We start from the raw sequence: 18,795 nt of genomic DNA on the forward strand, positions 1-18,795 counted from the left end.
TCTATGGAATTCTTGAATCACTATATTGTATACCTGAGACTATATACAACACTCTGTTGACTATTAAAATAAAACTTAATTTAAAAAATAAAAATAAAAACCACAAACAAAAAAACTTTGTACAGCCCTCCTCACATAAGAGAAATTCCAAAATGAAATGTGTTTTACCTATCCCTGCTAAAGACAATCTCCCCGCCATCTGCTACTGAGAATCAGCTGTCACCCTAAATCTTTCCCGCTTCTTATCCTCCTCCCATGCATGCGTTTTCATCAACTTGTCAGCCACCCAAGTAAGAAGTCTGCGATGGCAGGAGAGCCAGGGCTCACTCATGAAAACGAAGGCAAGAGAGATAATCTCAGACTGGTGTCTATTTCAGAAACACTGCAAATCTCCAAGCCGCCCTGACTACGGGACGCACAGACAGCCCTTCTGCCAACAGGCTCCTGAGACGTATGGACGTATTTCATCTTTATCAGCATTCAAAATACCCACATTTTTTTCCTCGCGATATGCTCATTTTCACTCTGGCCTTTCTGTCGAAAGCAACAATTTGTTATTCATGAAATCAAACTTAAAGACAGTGGCAGAAGATGAAGTTTCAGTTCAGGATCATATCCCAGTTTTAACCTCAGACCTTTATACAGTATGAACCCTGCTGCACAGGCATTTCCCATCTCAACGGCCGTTGCAAACGCCTGAAAAGAAGAGTGTGTTTTTATAGCTCCATGGGAGGATAAACACACCTTAGTTACCACGGTGCTATAAAAATCAAGGTCAGGGTAACTTATCTCTCATTTACCTCTGCTTCAGGGCCTCCTGGGAAAACGGACAAAAATAAAATGAGCATATCTAAGGCACAAATCATTTAACAAACTACAGAGCAGGAAAAAGTCAAAAGAAAAAGTAAGTGATGGATATTTATTTTCTCAAAACCGAAACCCTTGGTACACTGATTTTTTTTCCCCTCCACATTCCCAAATGAAGCCAACAACTCGGCTGGGCGGGAGGAACTTGTGGCACGAAAGACTGAACCAAACGGCAAGGAGATTTTGTGTTTTCTCATCCCGCAGGTCTCTGAGAGCCAGTGTGCGTTTGGGAGGAAGGGAAGGAAAAGAGTAGGGAGGGAAGTTCCTATGAATGAAACTTGAAGCCAACCGTTTATGCTGATTTTTTACCTGTCAAGTTTCAGAGTCTTTCTATTACTGCAGGAGCGCAATCCGCTTTCCTGGCATAAAGATGAGTAACATCTATTCTCCCTAAGTCAAAATCCCAGATTTTACTGAGGAAATCTGATCCCGTCCACGGTGCCACAGTGAGAAATTCAAGTCACAAAAATTCATCTACCAACAGAATCTCAGGCCAGGCGGAAACACAGTGTGGCTCCCACTATGGGCTCGCTCCCAAGAACGAGAGCAGCCCTTCTAATGAGAAGCACTGTCATTATCACCTGTTATCCGCCACTGGCCACAGGAGTGGGGAGAGAGACTGTGTTCCCCTCCTGCCTGCCAGCTCTGCAGCCTTGGGTAGACATCTGGCCTTTGTGAACGTCTCTTTCTTTGGGGGGAAGAAACAACCTATTTCACAGAGCTATGGTAAGAATTAAATGAAGCGAGGTACTTAGATGGATTAACAGTGTCTGGAACATAGGAGGTTCTCAATAAAATGGATTTATGCCTTCTTCTGACGTTCAGAACCGTTCTGACTCTTTGTGCTATGAAAAAGCACAACGACAGGCCTCCAGGCCACAGCAGCCAAGCCTCCCAGCAACTGGAGTCCGGAGACAAAGAGAGAGCCTGACTGTTAGGGTGCGTGATGAGCAAAGGTCCTTGAGAGCTGGAGAGAACTGCCATTTAGAGATTAGATACGCGGTTCTTCAATGAAAATGCAATCGATTCCCACCAGTACAGGTGGCACAGATACAACTGTGTTTCTCTTTTATTAGCGCTGGTTCACTCTCCACCATAGAGTATCTACATAGCAGCAAAGTCTAGTAGCCCTTCAACAGGAACTGAAGCTGGGGGGCTTCACAGCCTCCCATCACTTGCACACACACACCCAGAAGCTCCCTCAGCAAGGAAGTGCTGTCTGGGGGCTGATTCCCCTCCTTCACATCAGCTCTGGGGCACACTTCACAGCACTGTCCCTTATAAGGCACCACTTAGGCTAGAGAGTAGACTGATGTTCTAAACACTGCAATGCTCCAGGAGAAAGTGGGCAGCCTGTGGGTTTGTATATCTGGTGGTATAGCTGAGTGCTAAGCCTGTTTCAGCTCAAAGTCCACAATACTATAGGCCTACGAGAATAAAGAGTAAGAAAGGTACTAAGGGAGAAATAATTACTCTAGAATGCGGAGAAGCCAGACTTAAGGCAGTTGGCACAGTTAAAGAGGGGATGGCCAAAGAGTTTTAATCCTTCAATTATTTATAAGATACAGATAAAACATGTCTTTTGATTAAAAAAAAAAAAAAAAAAGAGCCTGCAATTCCAGCTTGCTTTCACGACCAGGACCATAGGGCAGAAATCATCTGCAGGCCAGGAAAAGAAATATCCCAGCAACATGTACCAAGAGCCTGTGATGTGACAGGCTCTGCACTGAGAACTGGGTGATAATGATGTCAGGACATCACAGACTGAGAAAGGCAGCTTTGAAGGAGCTAAGGCACATGTGCAGGGTATGGAAACACGCGAAAGGGGCACTCAATGTCATCAGTGGATCGAGGGCATCTTCCTCAGATAGGATGCCGGAGCTGAGGCCCCAAGGATGGGCAGGAACTAACTAGGGAAAGAGGATGTAGAGAAAAAGGTTTTTTAGCAGAAGGAATAAAGAGGTCTTTCTCAAAGTATTAGCGGTTTGGCTCTGGTCCCCTCTGTCCTCCATACTTAGCTTTGATGAGCAAAGAAGTGAAGGTAAGAACACTGATTATCTGGAAATCTCAGGATCCAAGCTCCCCCTTGCCAGTGGGATGGGGTCAGGCACAGCAGTCAAGTCCTTGGATAAAGATAAGAGAGCTACAGAGAAATCAGTTAGTTTGTGCCCGTGTTAAGGGTCAATCTCCTGAATCTGTCACCCAAAAAAGATGAAAGAATGGGAGGAAGAGCTGGTTTGTCATCCTCATTTCTGAAGTAGAGCAGGAGAAAGACAAGAGAGAAAGAGAGAGGAAGAGGAAGGGGAGAGCAGAGTTGAGAACAAGGAAGGTTGTGAAGGATATGTCTTCCACTATTAGTGGTTTGGCTTTAAAAAGTAAAAATTCTCTTCTAAATCAAAAAATCAATAAACAAAGAAGGTAAGTGCCAAATGGAGGGAGAGATTGTGAAAAATCGGTTAAGTTCCTCAAACTACCTACTAATTAACTATCTAATTAAAGATAATTATCTTTACAATGAAAAGATCTGGCAGTTATCTAAACCAAATGATCAAATTTGGCATCATTAACAGTGGGACAAGCTGACATTATGCACCTCTGATGTGACTATCCGTGAAGCACACCCACCAAAAATGCTGACCCTAAATGTTATCAGTGCCTTCTAGGCCCAGCATGGTTTACAGGAAATACAGGGGACAGAGAAACATGCTAGCCACCACCACAAGAAAACAAATACAGAATGCGGGACGTTCTTCAAGACAACTGGCCCTGTCACTTCCGAAAGTCAATGGCAAGGGGAAAAGGTGAAAGGATTATTCTCTTTGGCATGAAAATGACACAATGGTTATGAAAGTAAATATATTTTTAGGAATAAAATGTCACGATGTCTCCAACTTTTTTTCTGAACCATACAAAAGAGAGACAGGTACCTAGAGCAAGGGTGGCAAAAGTTAACAAATATCAACTGCAGGTGATGGCTATAAACGTGATGGCTGCACCATTATTTCATATTTTCTCTGTTAAAATTTTTAATCATAAAAATGTTGGGAAAAAATGGAAAATGAAAGACCCACTTCCCAACTTAAAAAAGAAAAGAACTAAAAGGAAATTCTCAAATACCAAATAAATGGTCAAATTCAGGGAACAATACATTCACTAGAGAGCACAGAAATGAAAATTAAAACACCTGAGATACCATTTTTTTGCCTATCAGATTAACGAAGATTTTTAAAAGCATAGTAATAATGGTACATGATTTTTTTTTTTAAAGTACAGTCATTCTGGAAAATAGTTTGGCAGCTTCTTATGATGTTAAACATATCCTTACCTATGACCCAGCATTTACCCAAGAGAAATGAAAACACATGTCCAATCAAGACTTGTACATGAACATTAAGAGCAGCTTTATCCACAATGAAGATGAAAACAACAAAATGAAGACAAGCCAGCTGTCTATCGACAGGGGAATGGATAAAACAAACTGTGGTATATCCGAGCAACAGAATATTAACTATTGATACATACAGCAACACAGATGAATCTTAAAAACATTCTGAGCACAAGAAATCAAGCAAAAACAGTACATACTGTATGATTCCATTTATACAAAACACAAGGAAAGACCAAGCTAATCTACAGTGAGAGAGCAGATGGGGGACGGGAAGAATGCCTGGAAAAGGTACAAAGGAACCTTCTGGGCTGATGGAAATGTTCTGTATCTTGACTACAGTGGTTATATACGTGTATACATTTGTCAAAACTGTTGAAGTGTACATGTAAAAGGGTGAATTTTATTGTTTACATATTAAACCCCAGTAGAGTCAAATTAAACTTTCAAATTACAGTAAGGACACCCAGACTTGGAAAGGATGTAGGGAGTGGGGTCTCTTATATACTGCTGGTGGGAATACTGACTGATGCAACTTTTTCTTTCTTTTTCGCTAACAGCTGTGTTGGGATGTAATTCACATACCACACAATTCACCCATTTAAAGTGTACAATTCAATGATTTTTAGTCTAACTGCAGAGAATTGTGCAACTATCACCACAATCAATTTTACAACGTTCCCATCACCTCAAAAAGACATGCCATCCCCTCAGTCATCACCTCCCAATCCTGAACAACTATTAACCCACTTTCTATCTCTAAATGTGACATTTCATATAAATGGGATCACATAATATGTGTTCTTTTGTGACTGGTTTCAACTTAGCATAATGTTTTCAAGGTTCATCCATGTGACAGCAAATATCTTCTTCCTTTTTATGGCTGAACAATATTCCATCATATGGATCCATCACATTTGGTTTATTTATTCACGGATGGGCATTTGGGTTGTTTGCACCTTTGGGCTATTTTGAATAATGCTGCTATGAACATTCGTGTACAAGTTTTGTACAGACAGATGCTTTCATTTCTTTTGCACAGACACCTAGGAATGCCAACTCCTGGGGCAAATGGTACGTGTATGTTTAACTTTTTGAGGACTACTAGAGTGATTTCCACAGTGGCTGCACCATCTCACATTCCCACCAGAAACGTACAGAGGGTTCCAGTCACTCCACATCCTTGCCAACGCTGGTCACATCCTAGTGGGTGTGAGGCAGTATCTCTGTGGTTGTTTCAAGTTTCATTTCCCTAATGATTAATGGTATGGAACCTCGTGTGTTCTCATGTGTTTATCGGTCATCCCTGTATCTTTGAAGAAATATCTATTCCAGTCCTTTGCCCACTGTTTGATTAGGTTGTTTGTCTTTCTCTTTCTGAGCTGTAGTTTTTTTGATATATTCTAGATAACACATCCATTATTAGATACAGGGTTTGCAAATATTCTCTCCCATTCTGGGGGTTGTCTTTTCTAGTTGGTATAACTTTTGAAATCCAGTCTGGTAACACATATCAAAGAGTTCAGTATATAGTTTATCTTATAGTTTTACTTCTAAGACTTTATCCTAATAAAAGAATTAAAGAAGTGGAATGAGAACTGCTAATGAACAAGAACATTCACCATAGTACTACTTAAATTGGATCTCAATCCTTTCCTCACACCATAAACAAAAACGAACTCCATGGATCACTGTCCTATATGTAAGAGTTAAAACTATAAAGCTTCTTGAAGAAAATATAAGAAAACTTTGGAAACCTTGGGTTTGGTACAGATTTCTTAAATAGGTCACAAAAAGCATGAACTACAAAAAAAAAATGGATACACTGGACTTCATCAAAATTTAAAACTTTCACTTTTCAAAAGATGACTGAAAATGACAGTGCGGGTCTATTTTTACCTACAAGGGTACAGAAAAAAAAATAAAAAGGCACAATAACAAAATAACAGGGTATATAACTCCACAAAGAGTGTTTCAGAGGATTCCGCTCTTTTCTTCCTATCTTCTAAAATGTCTGAATTCTCCATTTGACAATGACTACACATTTTTTTTTAATTTTTAAAAATGTTTATTTATTTTTGAGGGAGAGAGAGAGAGAGAAAACAAGCGGGGGAAGGTCAGAGAGAGAGGGAGACATAGAATCCACATCAGGCTCCAGGCTCTGAGCTGTCAGCACAGAGCCTGACGTGGGGCTTGAACGCACAAACCACAAGATCACGACCTGAGCCAAAGTCAGACACTTAACCGACTGAGCCACCCAGGTGCCCTTCTTTTTATTTTTTATTTATTTATTGTTTTGGGGGGTGGGGAGGAGCAGAGGGAGGGAGGGAGGGAGGGAGGGAGAGAGAGAGAGAGAGAGAGAGAGAGAGAGAGAGAGAGAGGGAGGGAGGGAGGGAGGGAGAATCCCATGCAGGCACCACGCTCAGCACGGAGCCTGACTTGGGGCTCATTCCCACGACCCTCGGATCATGACCTGAGCCGAAATCAAGAGTTGGATGCTCAAACGACTGAGCCACCCAGATGCCCTGCCAGTGACTATGTATTTCTATACAATGAGGAGGAGAGCTGGAGAGGAACCTCCACAAAACTATTTCTGTTTTGAAAAAGGGAAAAAGGGAAAAAGGGAATTTCCATCTCATAATTAATAGAAAATAATATTCAGAGTTTACCATGTTGATTTAGGAGTTTTGTGAGGGGTTTTTTTTTTTTTTTTTTTGGACACATTTCAAAAATAATACATTGTAATTTTATTAAGAGTGTAATATCTTTGCCCTTTTTCACGGATAATTTCTATTATACACTCAAGTTAATCTGTCAACAACTTTCAGTGATGTAAATGGATAATAATGGCTTAAGGTTATTCTGTAAAAAAAAGTTTACATGCACAGCACTATCTCACAACCCTCCAGGGCTTGTTATACAGAAGTAAAAATAATTCAAGACAGTTAATAAAAGTGTGCGTACTTGACTCGGAGTCTCTAGACCCTCACTAAGTTAATTACTCTTATTTTACACTCCATTTAACAAGTTACGCAAACCAGCAGAAAACGGGAGGCACCAGACAAACAGGGAGGGTAAGCGGCAAATCCAGTGCAGAGCAGGTAGCAGCCAAGAGCCCGCAGGAGACGATGATTAAAGATCTGAAAACTGACTCACAAGAGAGCCAAAGATGGTTGAGTAGAGAAGCAAATATACCTTTGCTGTACAAGAAGATCAGGAAGTGACCATAATGAAACAATAAATAGTATTTGGAAACAGGTGTCTAGATAATTGAAAGCTATATGCTCAGTACATTCAAGAAAGCCAGTCAAGATTATTATGTATTTGAGAGAGATTTCCACTTTTGATTAAAAACGGCTAATTTTGTTAGAGATGATTAACAAAATAAACAACGGCAATCTGGAAAACTACTTTATTATCAAAGGAAGCTCTATGCGTTAAGAGAAGGGCAAATAACTAAGGTATTTTTGGAAACGTATTTTAATAGCTACCCAAGTTTAATGCCGTTCAGAGGACTGAACTAAAGGAGTAATTTAGATCCGCTGACAGATTCTTCTGTGCTCCTCAGAATGCACCATGTAGGTGGTTCCCAAGACCAACTCTGAGTAAGAACTAACCCTGTGGACAAGACCATTTTCTATCTGGCTCTGTCCATCACCTATAATCTCCTGGCTTTGCACCTCCGTCTTTGAGAAAAAGCACTTTAACTTGGCTGTCTGGGGCCCAGGTCTTTAACAAAAATTTGTGTCATACCCTGCTTTTGTACTAAGCTTTTCAAATGCCACTCTGCAACCACACTGCATTTGGAGAGCTACCAGGTCCTATGCAGAGAAACTAAGTTCCTGACTTGATGAGGAAATGGAGTCTGATCTTCTCAGCGCTGAGGTGAGTTACCTCCACTACCACATGAGTTCCTGCTGTCCACACCCCTAAGGCTGGCATCTCCACAAAGACAGCTGGATATGACTAATCTGACCTCACAAATGTGAAACTAAACGAGGGGTAGAAGCGAGCCAGTGCCACTTAAGTCAGCAGCAGAAAGAACCCAAACACGGAGTTCCTGCTCCCAGTCTGGACGGACTATGTTTGGGACTCCAGCCAGAGGAATTATTCACTCTTCAGATTAACTTTGTAGCTTGAAGTTAATGCATGACAGGGACAGATGCCAGGCCAAAAGGGCAGCCTGAAGGTCAGCCGGGTAGCAGTGACAGCAGATGGGTAGAGAAGGTGGTGTCCTGCACAAGGCAGGAGAGTGCCAAGTAAGGCTGAGGCCACAGGCAAGCAGCCTAATTCCTGGAGGCTCCATGCCAGGAGGCCATGATGGCTGTGACTCGGCTGGGGCCCAGGAGTGGCCTGGGATGCCCGCTGACCAGGAGGAAGCTGTCTATTCTGGAATGGTTAGCTAATCGCCTAAGATGCTGCTGAGCCAAGAGGGCAAAGGCAAGCAGGTTCTCCCCTCTGGACCAGGCAGTCCTCCCGCCTCCCCCCAGGAACGTGGCTGAGGTGGAAGAAAAGCGGCCAGTCTCAGAGCACTGAAGCGATTCAAACTGAATCAACTGGTGCTTTATTCAAAACAATGATGGCTTTGTCAGGAGACTGCAACAGGCCAACAAGAGCCAGCTGAAAAACCTGCCCTCCCCTCCTAATTTCTGCCCCCTAGTCCCCATGACTTTAAGACATCACACAAAAAAAGAGGGGAAAAAAGTACACACACAAACCAACAGCAGCCAACCCTTGTGATGCAACAGGGGCAGGCCAGCTGCCATTCAGAGATGACACATCACTGGAGCTGGCTGTTTTGCTGCTGTGGATCTCCTACCCAGGAGTCGGAACTCCTGGGACATAGCTGAGTCTCACTTACTGATATATTTCCAGTGATCCCAGCCAACAGAGAACAAAGGGCTGAAACATCGTGTTTCTATAGTGCTGTTGGGTCAATGTTCCAGTCAATTTGGGAGGGCGGCATACCCGAGACCTCAGTTAGAGCTACCAGGCTCGAGGGGCTGCCCCTCGCTTTACAAGAGCCTGAAAGCTCCTACCCCAGGACCCTCTAGGGAAGGAAACAGAAAGAGATTCTCTCTGCAGGAAAGAACTTGGAGGGGGCTGGGGTGGAACCAGCAGATTATAGTATTTTTCACACCACACCCAGCCCTGCTCACTTCATCCATATTTTACCAATCAGCAGCAATCATCTCAAGCATTGTACAAACACACCCATAGCTCCAAGGAGCCAGCAATAAGCACAAAAAAAAAAAGAGATAAGCAAACAAAGCTATGGGGCAAAAAGCAGCTGGCTACATACTGGCCAAGCCAGCTCAACTGTAATCAAGAGGTCTCTGGTAGGCTGCATGCACTAAGAAGCAACTGTAGGAGTGAAGAGCCATGTCCTTTCTCCCTGGCTCCTATGGATTTTGCTAACGAGAGGATGTGTCCTATTTGGTGTCGAGCAAATCCTAGGAACTTCATCTAGCTGTCCTGCATTAATCTGTGAGCAGCTTTCAACTTACTGGAGAAAAAAAAAGTGCATAGAAATTTTGAGATACTTAAATATCATTTAGACCACTTTGACTTCTTTATTGTAATCAAATACTTGGTCTTGTCAAAAGGATTCTAATAAAATGCTTTAGAGAGAGAGAGAAAAAAAGAAGCAACTGCAGGAAGACACGCATGCCACAGGTGAGTTTCCCCAGCACCACCTGCCTGCTGGTTCTCAGGTACCGCACAAGGACAACGTCAAGGACAAGAGAGAGGCTGAATTGATAACTGGGCCTTCCGCCAAGGTCTCTCATGAGGGAAAAAATTAAGAACTCCAAAGCTCAGGACTTGTCCAATGAATAGGGGACCAGCTTGAGGGAGTGCTAAGGAGGCTGGGGGCCAGGGCCTGGAGCTCTAAGCCAGAACGTGGCGGGTGGATGCGGATGCCACAAGGGGCAGCCTCCCCTTTCTGCTGAAGGGAGGGAGTCTTATGACTGATTCAGTTTTTCAAACATAACCGAGGTCCTCATGTCTTCGACCAGCCCCTCCACCACACATTCAGCCAGCAGCACAGGGGTGGGCTAAATGGAACCACCGAAACCCCACAACCGATCAAATCGACATGTAAAGCTGCAGAGATGATCTCTGGACTTGATGTAAAAGTATTTCAATTGCTTTCCAGCGAGTTGAATCAGCTCTTCCTTCCATGAACCAAGTCATACCAGTATTTTCTTTTGTAATTCAAAGGAAATGCATCCACACAGCTCCCCATCACATGTGGTGCAGACTCACAGTTGGAATTATAACCTTTTATAACACTCAATGCTCTCCTTGCGTCCGGATCGACAAAAAGCTAAGGGACCGCATTCACCTGCTCACGTCACTGCAAAGCGTAGCCTCAGGGGTCTGTCAACCAGCAGGCACAGCACAGACAGGCAAGCTGGGGCCTCAGTTCAGGTGTGCACGCTGCCGATGGGTGTGTCAAACACCATCCACTGAGTTCCCTGCCCTTCTGCAGGCTGTAGGGACACACTGAAAATGCAGGGAGCATTCCTATCAGCAGCCCAGGGCACAGAACAAAGGGTGCTTTTCAGCTGCGTACCTGCTCACCTCCTTCCTCCACACACCCCTTATCAAGGGTTGGCAGGGTGTGACAAAGAGGTGGGGTGCCTAATGTGGCAATCCCAATTGCCTCTTTTTTTCAAGAGTCCTGCTGAGAGATTCTCAGGGTTGATGGTTATTTCTGTCAGGAAGGAGAGGGAGGGGGAGCATTTTCAGAGAAAGCAGCCACCCTGCAGTACGGTAATAGGGATGAACAGAACAAGGGCACAGAAACACCTTAAAGTTACACAAAAAATACCATGAAATATTCTCAATAACCAAGAAAAAGGGATTAAATAAACAATAGTACATCCACACAATGAAACACCATTCAGCCACTAAAAAACATTGCAGATGAATATTTTGGGGCCTAAAAAGGTGTTCATAATCTATTAAATGAAAAAACATATATACTCATCATGACAAAAAAAAAAAAAAGAAGAAGAAAGAAAGAAAAACAAACAAAAAACCCACAAGGTCTGGAAGGATAAACACTAGGGTATTGACAGTGGTTATCTCTGGGTGTGGGATTTTTTTTCCTGGAAGGAGGCCTGGAAATACAGTCAAATTTCAAAAAGTGAGGTGTTAAGCCTAAAAGAATAACTCCCCAACTTTTCAGGGAATGTATCTCAGCAGAAGCACTACACCTCTAATAAATACAAATTCTATTTCAATCTGGCTTAGAAGCAGAAGTGATTGGCATTTAAGAACCATAAAGCTATTTGCCAACACCCTTATAGATCAGATCAAATATAGATGGAAATCTGAGAGCAGGAACAGGCTCAAGGGGGCAAGATGGCTGCCCAAGCCGTACCTTCATGTGTGAATGTGTGCGTTGGGGGGAAAGTTCTAAAGGGGGTGCGTTTATTCTTTTCTTCACCACCTCAAATACACACACACACGTGCACATATACACACTAATACTGGGGAAGGGAAGTAGGAGGCACGTAATGTAAGGTCAAATGTGTAGGTTAGAAACTTTAAACAAAAGTACAGAGATAGGCCTCCTCAGTCTAACTTAAAGTTATAATTTTATTTCAACTACAACCAAATCAACTTATAGTTAACTTATCCCTTTCATCTCCTCCAGACTCCCCCTATGAAAACAGCCCCACCCCAACAAAGTATGGTGAATTTAAGGGGTGTAGTCTGAGATAGACTATAAAGCTAAGAATGACTTCTAGTCCAAGAATTTCACAAAATGGAGAATCGATCCTCTATCTCCCAGATAAGATCATTTAAAATAATTGCCCAAGCTCCTCCTAACTCAAAGTTAACTGTCTACTAGATGCATCTGTACCTCTGGGGTTTAACAGGCAGTCTTAGATTTTATATTCATTTATATTTTTATGGTCCTGTGACTTTAAACACAGCACAGGGCAGAGAGTACACAGTAAGAGCTAGAACACTAAAAATACTTTCCTTGTGCCAGAAGCTGACCTGTGGCAAACAGCACAACACAATCCTTCATCCAAGACTCACTTTTAAACTAGATTTAACCTAGCCTAAACCCATCTCCCCAGAATAACTAATACTTGAACTCAGACATTAAACTATAAATTGAAGCAAAATTTAAAAGTGGAGCTCACATATTAGTTCAGATTTCTTCCAATTCTTCAGATATGCCCGATCTCGTTAACACTGGGCTCACATTCCCAAACACCAAGAATCACCTGAAGCTGAGTGATGGGTGCCCACCCTTAGAGCCAGCAAACATTCCACCACTCCCTATGGCCTTTCCATCCATCGCTCAGGCCACATCAATTGCAGTTTTATGTTTACATGGTTTTTCACAATAAAAAAAATTTCTCTGTAACCATGACTTTATCAAAATGAGGAAAATACATGTTACAGATGGCTCATTCACTTCCTGGCCCTTGTGGGCATTTGCGTTTGTAGTCCCTGACTCATACGATGTTAACAGGAAAAAAAGGTCTTAACAGGATAATCTCAGAGACAGTGATCTGGCAAGCTAGAGGGCAAGCTGGAGAGGCAGGCCATTTTCCCAACCATTCTCTCATTAACTATATACAGAAGAGACAGAAGATAGCAAATTATGAAATTTCTAGACACTGACATATTTAGATCTTGAAGAGCATGTAGTCCAGTGCTTCCCAAGTCAGGCTTCCTAAAGAAAATGTTGAAAACCAGAAGCGTTTTAAGTACTTGTTTAAATGACAGCTCTATTGTGACATAATCTCCATGCCATGAAATTTTCCCTTTAAGAGTGTTCACGGGGGTAGCCAAAGATACGGGGCCGCTTGGCCACAGGATGTAGCGCGGGGGACTGTGGGCCCCAGCAGAGCCCGTCCACAGGCCTGTTTACCATTACAGGGAGGTCTCTGCCCCCTGGGGCTGACACCCCCCCCTCCCCCAACCTTTCCCCAGGCTGAAGCTGCAGGGTATTGAGGTACCAGCCAGATGTCTTCTCACAAAGGTTCTGGGGTGGCACAGGGCAATGCAGCTCCTGCCAGTGACAGGGAAATGGACACACTGGAGCTGGCGGAACTGGGACCCCTGCTAGAAGAAAAGGCAAACGAGTAACTGTCAACCCAGCCGAGACTGAAGGAGAGCAAGCACACCCAGCACCCCAGGAGGAGGAGGAGGAGCGGGTATAGATCCTTCCCCTGCAAGCCGACCACGCCATGGAAAAGATGCAGAGGAGTTTGTGCAGAAGGTCTGGGAGGGATGCTAGAGGGTCATCCCGTATGTCCCAGCCCAGCCTAGGACAACGACTACTTGCTACATGGCCATGGACCACCCGTGCCCTCCTGCCGGGTTTGCTTCAAGAGCGTTTCCCGCATCTGTACGGAAACTGGCAACATCTGGACCCATCTGCTTGGTTTTGTGCTGTTTTTCTTTTTGGGAATCTTGACCGTGCTCAGACCAAATATGTACTTCATGGCCCCTCTGCCAGAGAAGGTGGTTTGTGGGATGTTCTTTTTGGGTGCAGTGCTCTGTCTCAGCTTCTCCTGGCTCTTTCACGCCGTCTATTGTTATTCAGAGAAAGTCGCTCAGACTTTTTCCAAACTGGGTTATTCAGGGATTGCTCTACTGATTATGGGCAGCTTTGTCCCCTGGCTCTATTACTCCTTCTACTGCTCCCCACAGCCACGGCTCATCCACCTCTCCATCATCTGTGTCCTGGGCATTCCTGCCATCATTGCGGCACAGCAGGACTGGTCGGCCACTCCTAAGCACTGGCAGACAACAGCAGGAGTGTTCCCGGGACTTGGTTTGAGCGGTGTTGTGGCCACCATGCACTTCACTATTGCTCAGGGCTTTGTCAAGGCCACCACAGTGGGCCAGACGGGCAGCTTCTTCTTCACGGCCGTGATGTATGTCACCGGAGCTGGCCTCTAGGCTGCTCAAATTCCTGAATGCTCCTTTCCTGGAAAATGTGACATATGGTTCCAGTCTCATCAGATTTTCCACGTCCTGGTGGTGGCAGCAGCCTCTGTCCACTTCTACGGGGTCTCCAACCTTCGAGAATTCCGTTATGGCCTAGAGGGGGGCTGTACTGATGACTCTTTTCTCTGAGCCTTCCCACCTGAGGGGTGGAGGAGGAACTTCCCAAGTGCTTTTAAAAATAACTTCTTTGTTGACACGAGAGGAAGAGTCTGAGTTGCCTGTTTCTAGAAGAAACCTCTTAGAGAATTCAGTACGAACCAAGCTTCAGCCCACTTCCATACCCACTGGGCGATAAACTACCCATTTCCCTAGCTGAGGAGGATGGGGAGGGTCCAAATTAGACATGCCCCGCCTCAGCAGTCCCCCTCGTTGGCAAGGGGGGGACCGTCCCCTCACAGAGACAGCACTTCGAAGCTCATGTTGAGGTTTTACCCCTCCTCCAACCATTTTGGGAAAAAATGATGGACTGGGACTCTTCAGAAATCCTGTTTCCAGAAGAAAATGTCCCTTCCTTACCCCCATCCTTATTTTGTTATCTGGCTTATAACAGGCCATCCATTTTTGTAGCACACTTTTCAAAAACAGTTAGAACCTGGTCCCATCTTTCTAGGGCCTGGATCTGCTTTTACAGCAGGAAGAACAAAGCCACCAACTTTTACATAGCCCAGATAATCATGGAAGTGTGTTCAGGCTTCCATGACTTTTAATTTTCTTTTAACCTGACTTTTAATTTTCTTTTCCTTGGCACGGTCATGTAAAATTAAAATGGGGAAAGATATTTAATACTTAATACTAAGCTTTAAAAAGAAACCTGCTATCATTGCTATGTATCTTGATGCAAAGACTATAGTGATAATAAAAGAAAGTACAGAAGACACTTGGCATTCAAACAAAAAAATAAGTAAACAAACAAATAAAAATAAAAGTGTTCACTGGGGTGCCTGGCTGGCTGAGTTGGTGGAGTGTGAGACTCGTGATCTCGGGGTAGCGAGTTCAAGTCCCACGTTGGGTGTAGAGATTATTTAAAAGTAAAATCTTAAAAATTAAAAAACAAAATACAATAAATGTGTTCATTGGTTTTTAGTACATTCACCAAGTTGATGATCACATCATCATTCTCTAATTTTGGAACATGCTCATTACTCCTTCAAAAACCTTACACCCATTAGCTGTGAGGATCCATTCTTCCATCTCCATGGCAACAACTACTCCACTCCTCTGTTTTATGAATTTACCTGCACATTTCAGATAAATGGGATCGCAACAGGTGGTCCTTTGTGTCTTGCTTCCTAGGATAACGTTTTTAAGGCCCATGCATGTTGTAGCATATGTTGGAATTTCATTCCAAAAGTTGTCTTCAATATTTTTAAAAGTATTTATTTGCCCATGAATAAAGTCATGGTGGTCACTCTTTAAATAAACACATTTTTTCTCATTTTGTAAACAACAGAAAAAAATTCAAATATATAGAAAAATTGAAAAGTTATGTGGTGCACACCCATGAACCCACAACCTGGATGCGACAAATAACACTTCGGTATATTTACTTCAACACAAATTCATCCATTCATCCATCTATCTTACTTATTTTTAAGCAGTGGTTCTCAAAGTGAGCTGGAGAGCCTGGGAGTCCCTGAGGACCTTCTGGGGGGGTCTACGATGGCAAAACTATTTTCAAAATAATACTAAGGGGCTATTTTCCTTTTTCCATTTCCACTCTCTCAAGAGTGAATGGTGACATTCTGCAGACGTGTGACACCGCGGCCGAAGAAAGTAGAGGTGAACATCCAGCTGTCTTCCAACCAAACATTAGCTGAACAGTAGACAAGATTTGCAAGTGTGGAGAACAATGCCGCTCTGCTCATTTTTGCAGAAAACAATCATTTTCTACAAAAATGTTATTTATGTTAACACCTAATGGGTTTATTATTTTTTCCAGTGCTTTAGCAAATATTTTTAAATTCTCTGTTTTCATTTCTAGCATGGTAAACGTCAACAGCTATAATCCACAAAATCAAAAGCTCTTTGGGCTTTCCAATATTTAAGAGCACAAAGGGGTCCTGAGACCAAAAGGTTTGAGGGCCGCTATTTTCAAGCATTTCAGAGTAAGATGCAGACATCTATATACTTTGTCCCTAACACACCAGCATGCATAACACGTCAGCCACAGTTCAACATTGGTCAATGTTTCCTTTTGTTTTGGTAAGATTTACACATAATAAAACGTACAAATTTTAAGTGTACCGTTCTCGTTCAATGAGTTCTGACAAATGTATGTGCAATCCCCTATCCAGATTACCCCCATCGTGGAAAATTCTCTTGTGCCTCTTTCCAGTCAGTCCCCACTCCAACCTCCTTCAGAAGCAAGTAGTGGTGTGATTTTTTTCACCTTAGTTTCAGCTATTCTAGAACTTCATGTAAATGAAATCATATCTGTTCTTCAGAGGAAGGGTTATTTAATTCAACATAATGTTTCTGAGGTTCATCGTGTTTTTGCACATACCAGTAATTTGACCTTTTTTTATTGCTGAATGCAAACTGTTTCTACAGCAATCTCTCTCAAAAACATAAGGGCCATTGAAGATAAATAAGGTTGGTAACCATGCCTCTAGTCTAAGCTCAATCCCAGCCCCTGCCTCCCCCCACCCAGTTAGACACAGTGGCAGGGAGGAGCTAGCCAGCGGCACCACCGTCCCGGAGCGCCAGCCCAATCACCCTTCTACCACGGTTCCTGCCATTTCCTATTCTCACCTGAGAAGAAAGTTCCCATCTCAATCTGTAAGAGAAGTTTATTACAGGAAATGGAAAATCAATACCAGATGACGGAGGTACTAGGCTTCCCTCAAAAACACGTCGGTCAATGAACGGACACACAAACGTGGTATGTTAATACACGGGACACTATTCAGCAAGCGCGAGGAATAAAATACAGATAGATACATACTGCCACATGGATAAACCTTGAAAACAGGGTTCTAAGTGAAAAAAGCCAGACATAAAAGGCTGCACACAGTATGGTTCCATTTATATGAAATGTCCAGAAAAGGCAAATCTAGAGACACGGAAAGCAGATCAGTGCGTGTCTGAGGCTAAGGTGGAAACTGGGATCAAACGTAAAAGGACCGGAAAGACCTCAGCGGGGGGGACGGAATCTAGTTCTGAAACTGGATTGGGATAATGACTGCACAACCAACAAATCGATAAACTGTATACTTAAGATGACTGCAATGCATGGTATATAAATTATACTTCAGTAACGTTGCTAAAAAATAACAACAAAAACTTGTCTGTGCAAGTAGATAAGAGTCCTGCTCCAAGGCAGAGAAAGACCTGTTTAATAATTCAAAGAACAAAGGAGGCATTTTAAAAGACCCTGCTTGCTACTCAACTAGAAAAGAGTCATGTAAAATAGCAAAGTAATACAATCATATGTTGTTTTAAGAATTCATTGAAAGTCTTTCGTTTTAATAAATAAAAGGGATTTATAAATTAACTTCCTCTAAAAGGCTCCATATCAAGCTATGAGGGCAGGTCCCAAAGGCTCATCAGGAGACGAGGTAGCCCACTGGCAAATGGGCCAGTTACCACATCAGCACGGGACAAAGTGCTTTCGGTTGCTCTTTCAGAAGCTCGAATATTGGGTAAATTTTAATCTACAAACTAAGTTAATTCCCCTACTTTCTTCGTAAGAAGCTATTTTTTGTCCTGTTGGCCAAGTTTATCTCATGGTGACAAACCAAAAGAGGGCACCTTCTTGCCTACGCCCACAAGCCACAGAGGGAAGGAACTGTAACAAGCATTCAGAACGGATCCTCCTACTCCCAGAATTTTCCTCAACAGCAAAGCCATGCTACCTAAGCCTCATGGTTTCCCTCTTCAGTGCAACTAAAACTCCCAAACCTCTGTTTCTACCTGCAGCCTGGTTCTCTCTGCTGTCTCTTTACGAGCTCTCACTGCTTAGCTCTCTACTCAGATTCTTCACGTCCACTTCCGAGACTCAAAAGCAAACAGAAAGGAATCCTGTTTCTGGAACTGTTTTTTCCAGATCTTGGACACCTTCCTGGAGCTACGCTTCTACACTGCCCCTTTCCAGAAGATTTTTCTGGTGATGCAGTCCAACCCCAAACACATGAAGAATGCTAGATCTGGAGAGGCTCCTTTAGGGCATGTAGATCAGGCAATATTCCTCCACCACAACCAGACCCAACTGAGCAAAAACATCTTTTGGGATATACGACAGCATGTATTTCGCAGGAAAAAACACTACCTTCCAGATGCCAGCTCAAAAGTCCAGAGTCTCCCCTGCACATCTGACCCCCTCGAGAGGCACGGTAGAGGTCTGGGAGGCGAGACGGAGCACAGTGTGGTCGAGGCTACGAGAGGACCTCGCCGGACAACTGCAGCGCCCCTTACACTGACAGTCCCCTCGAAGCCCCCTCTTGGGGAAGCTGCCCCTCCCACAGCTCCAGTCACAGGGTACCCACAGCAGACGAGTTTAGTGCACAGCACAGCGGTGTCCCCAGCACACCTGCCACTGCAGTTGACGGGGCCTTCCT

General features: G+C 43.4%; 1 protein-coding gene and 1 pseudogene across 1 annotated transcript in view; one reads left to right on the forward strand and one right to left on the reverse strand.

The window, feature by feature from the left end:
• MLXIP (MLX interacting protein) overlaps positions 1 to 18,795 on the reverse strand; it is a 58,281-nt gene that overhangs the window by 30,712 nt on the left and 8,774 nt on the right. The window lies entirely within an intron of this gene.
• On the forward strand, positions 13,250 to 14,523 carry LOC128776988 (adiponectin receptor protein 1-like; annotated as a pseudogene).

Source organism: Panthera pardus, unplaced genomic scaffold (assembly GCF_024362965.1).
Source record: "Panthera pardus isolate Hobbes unplaced genomic scaffold, ASM2436296v1 HiC_scaffold_15, whole genome shotgun sequence".
Classification (NCBI taxonomy): Eukaryota; Metazoa; Chordata; class Mammalia; order Carnivora; family Felidae; genus Panthera; species Panthera pardus.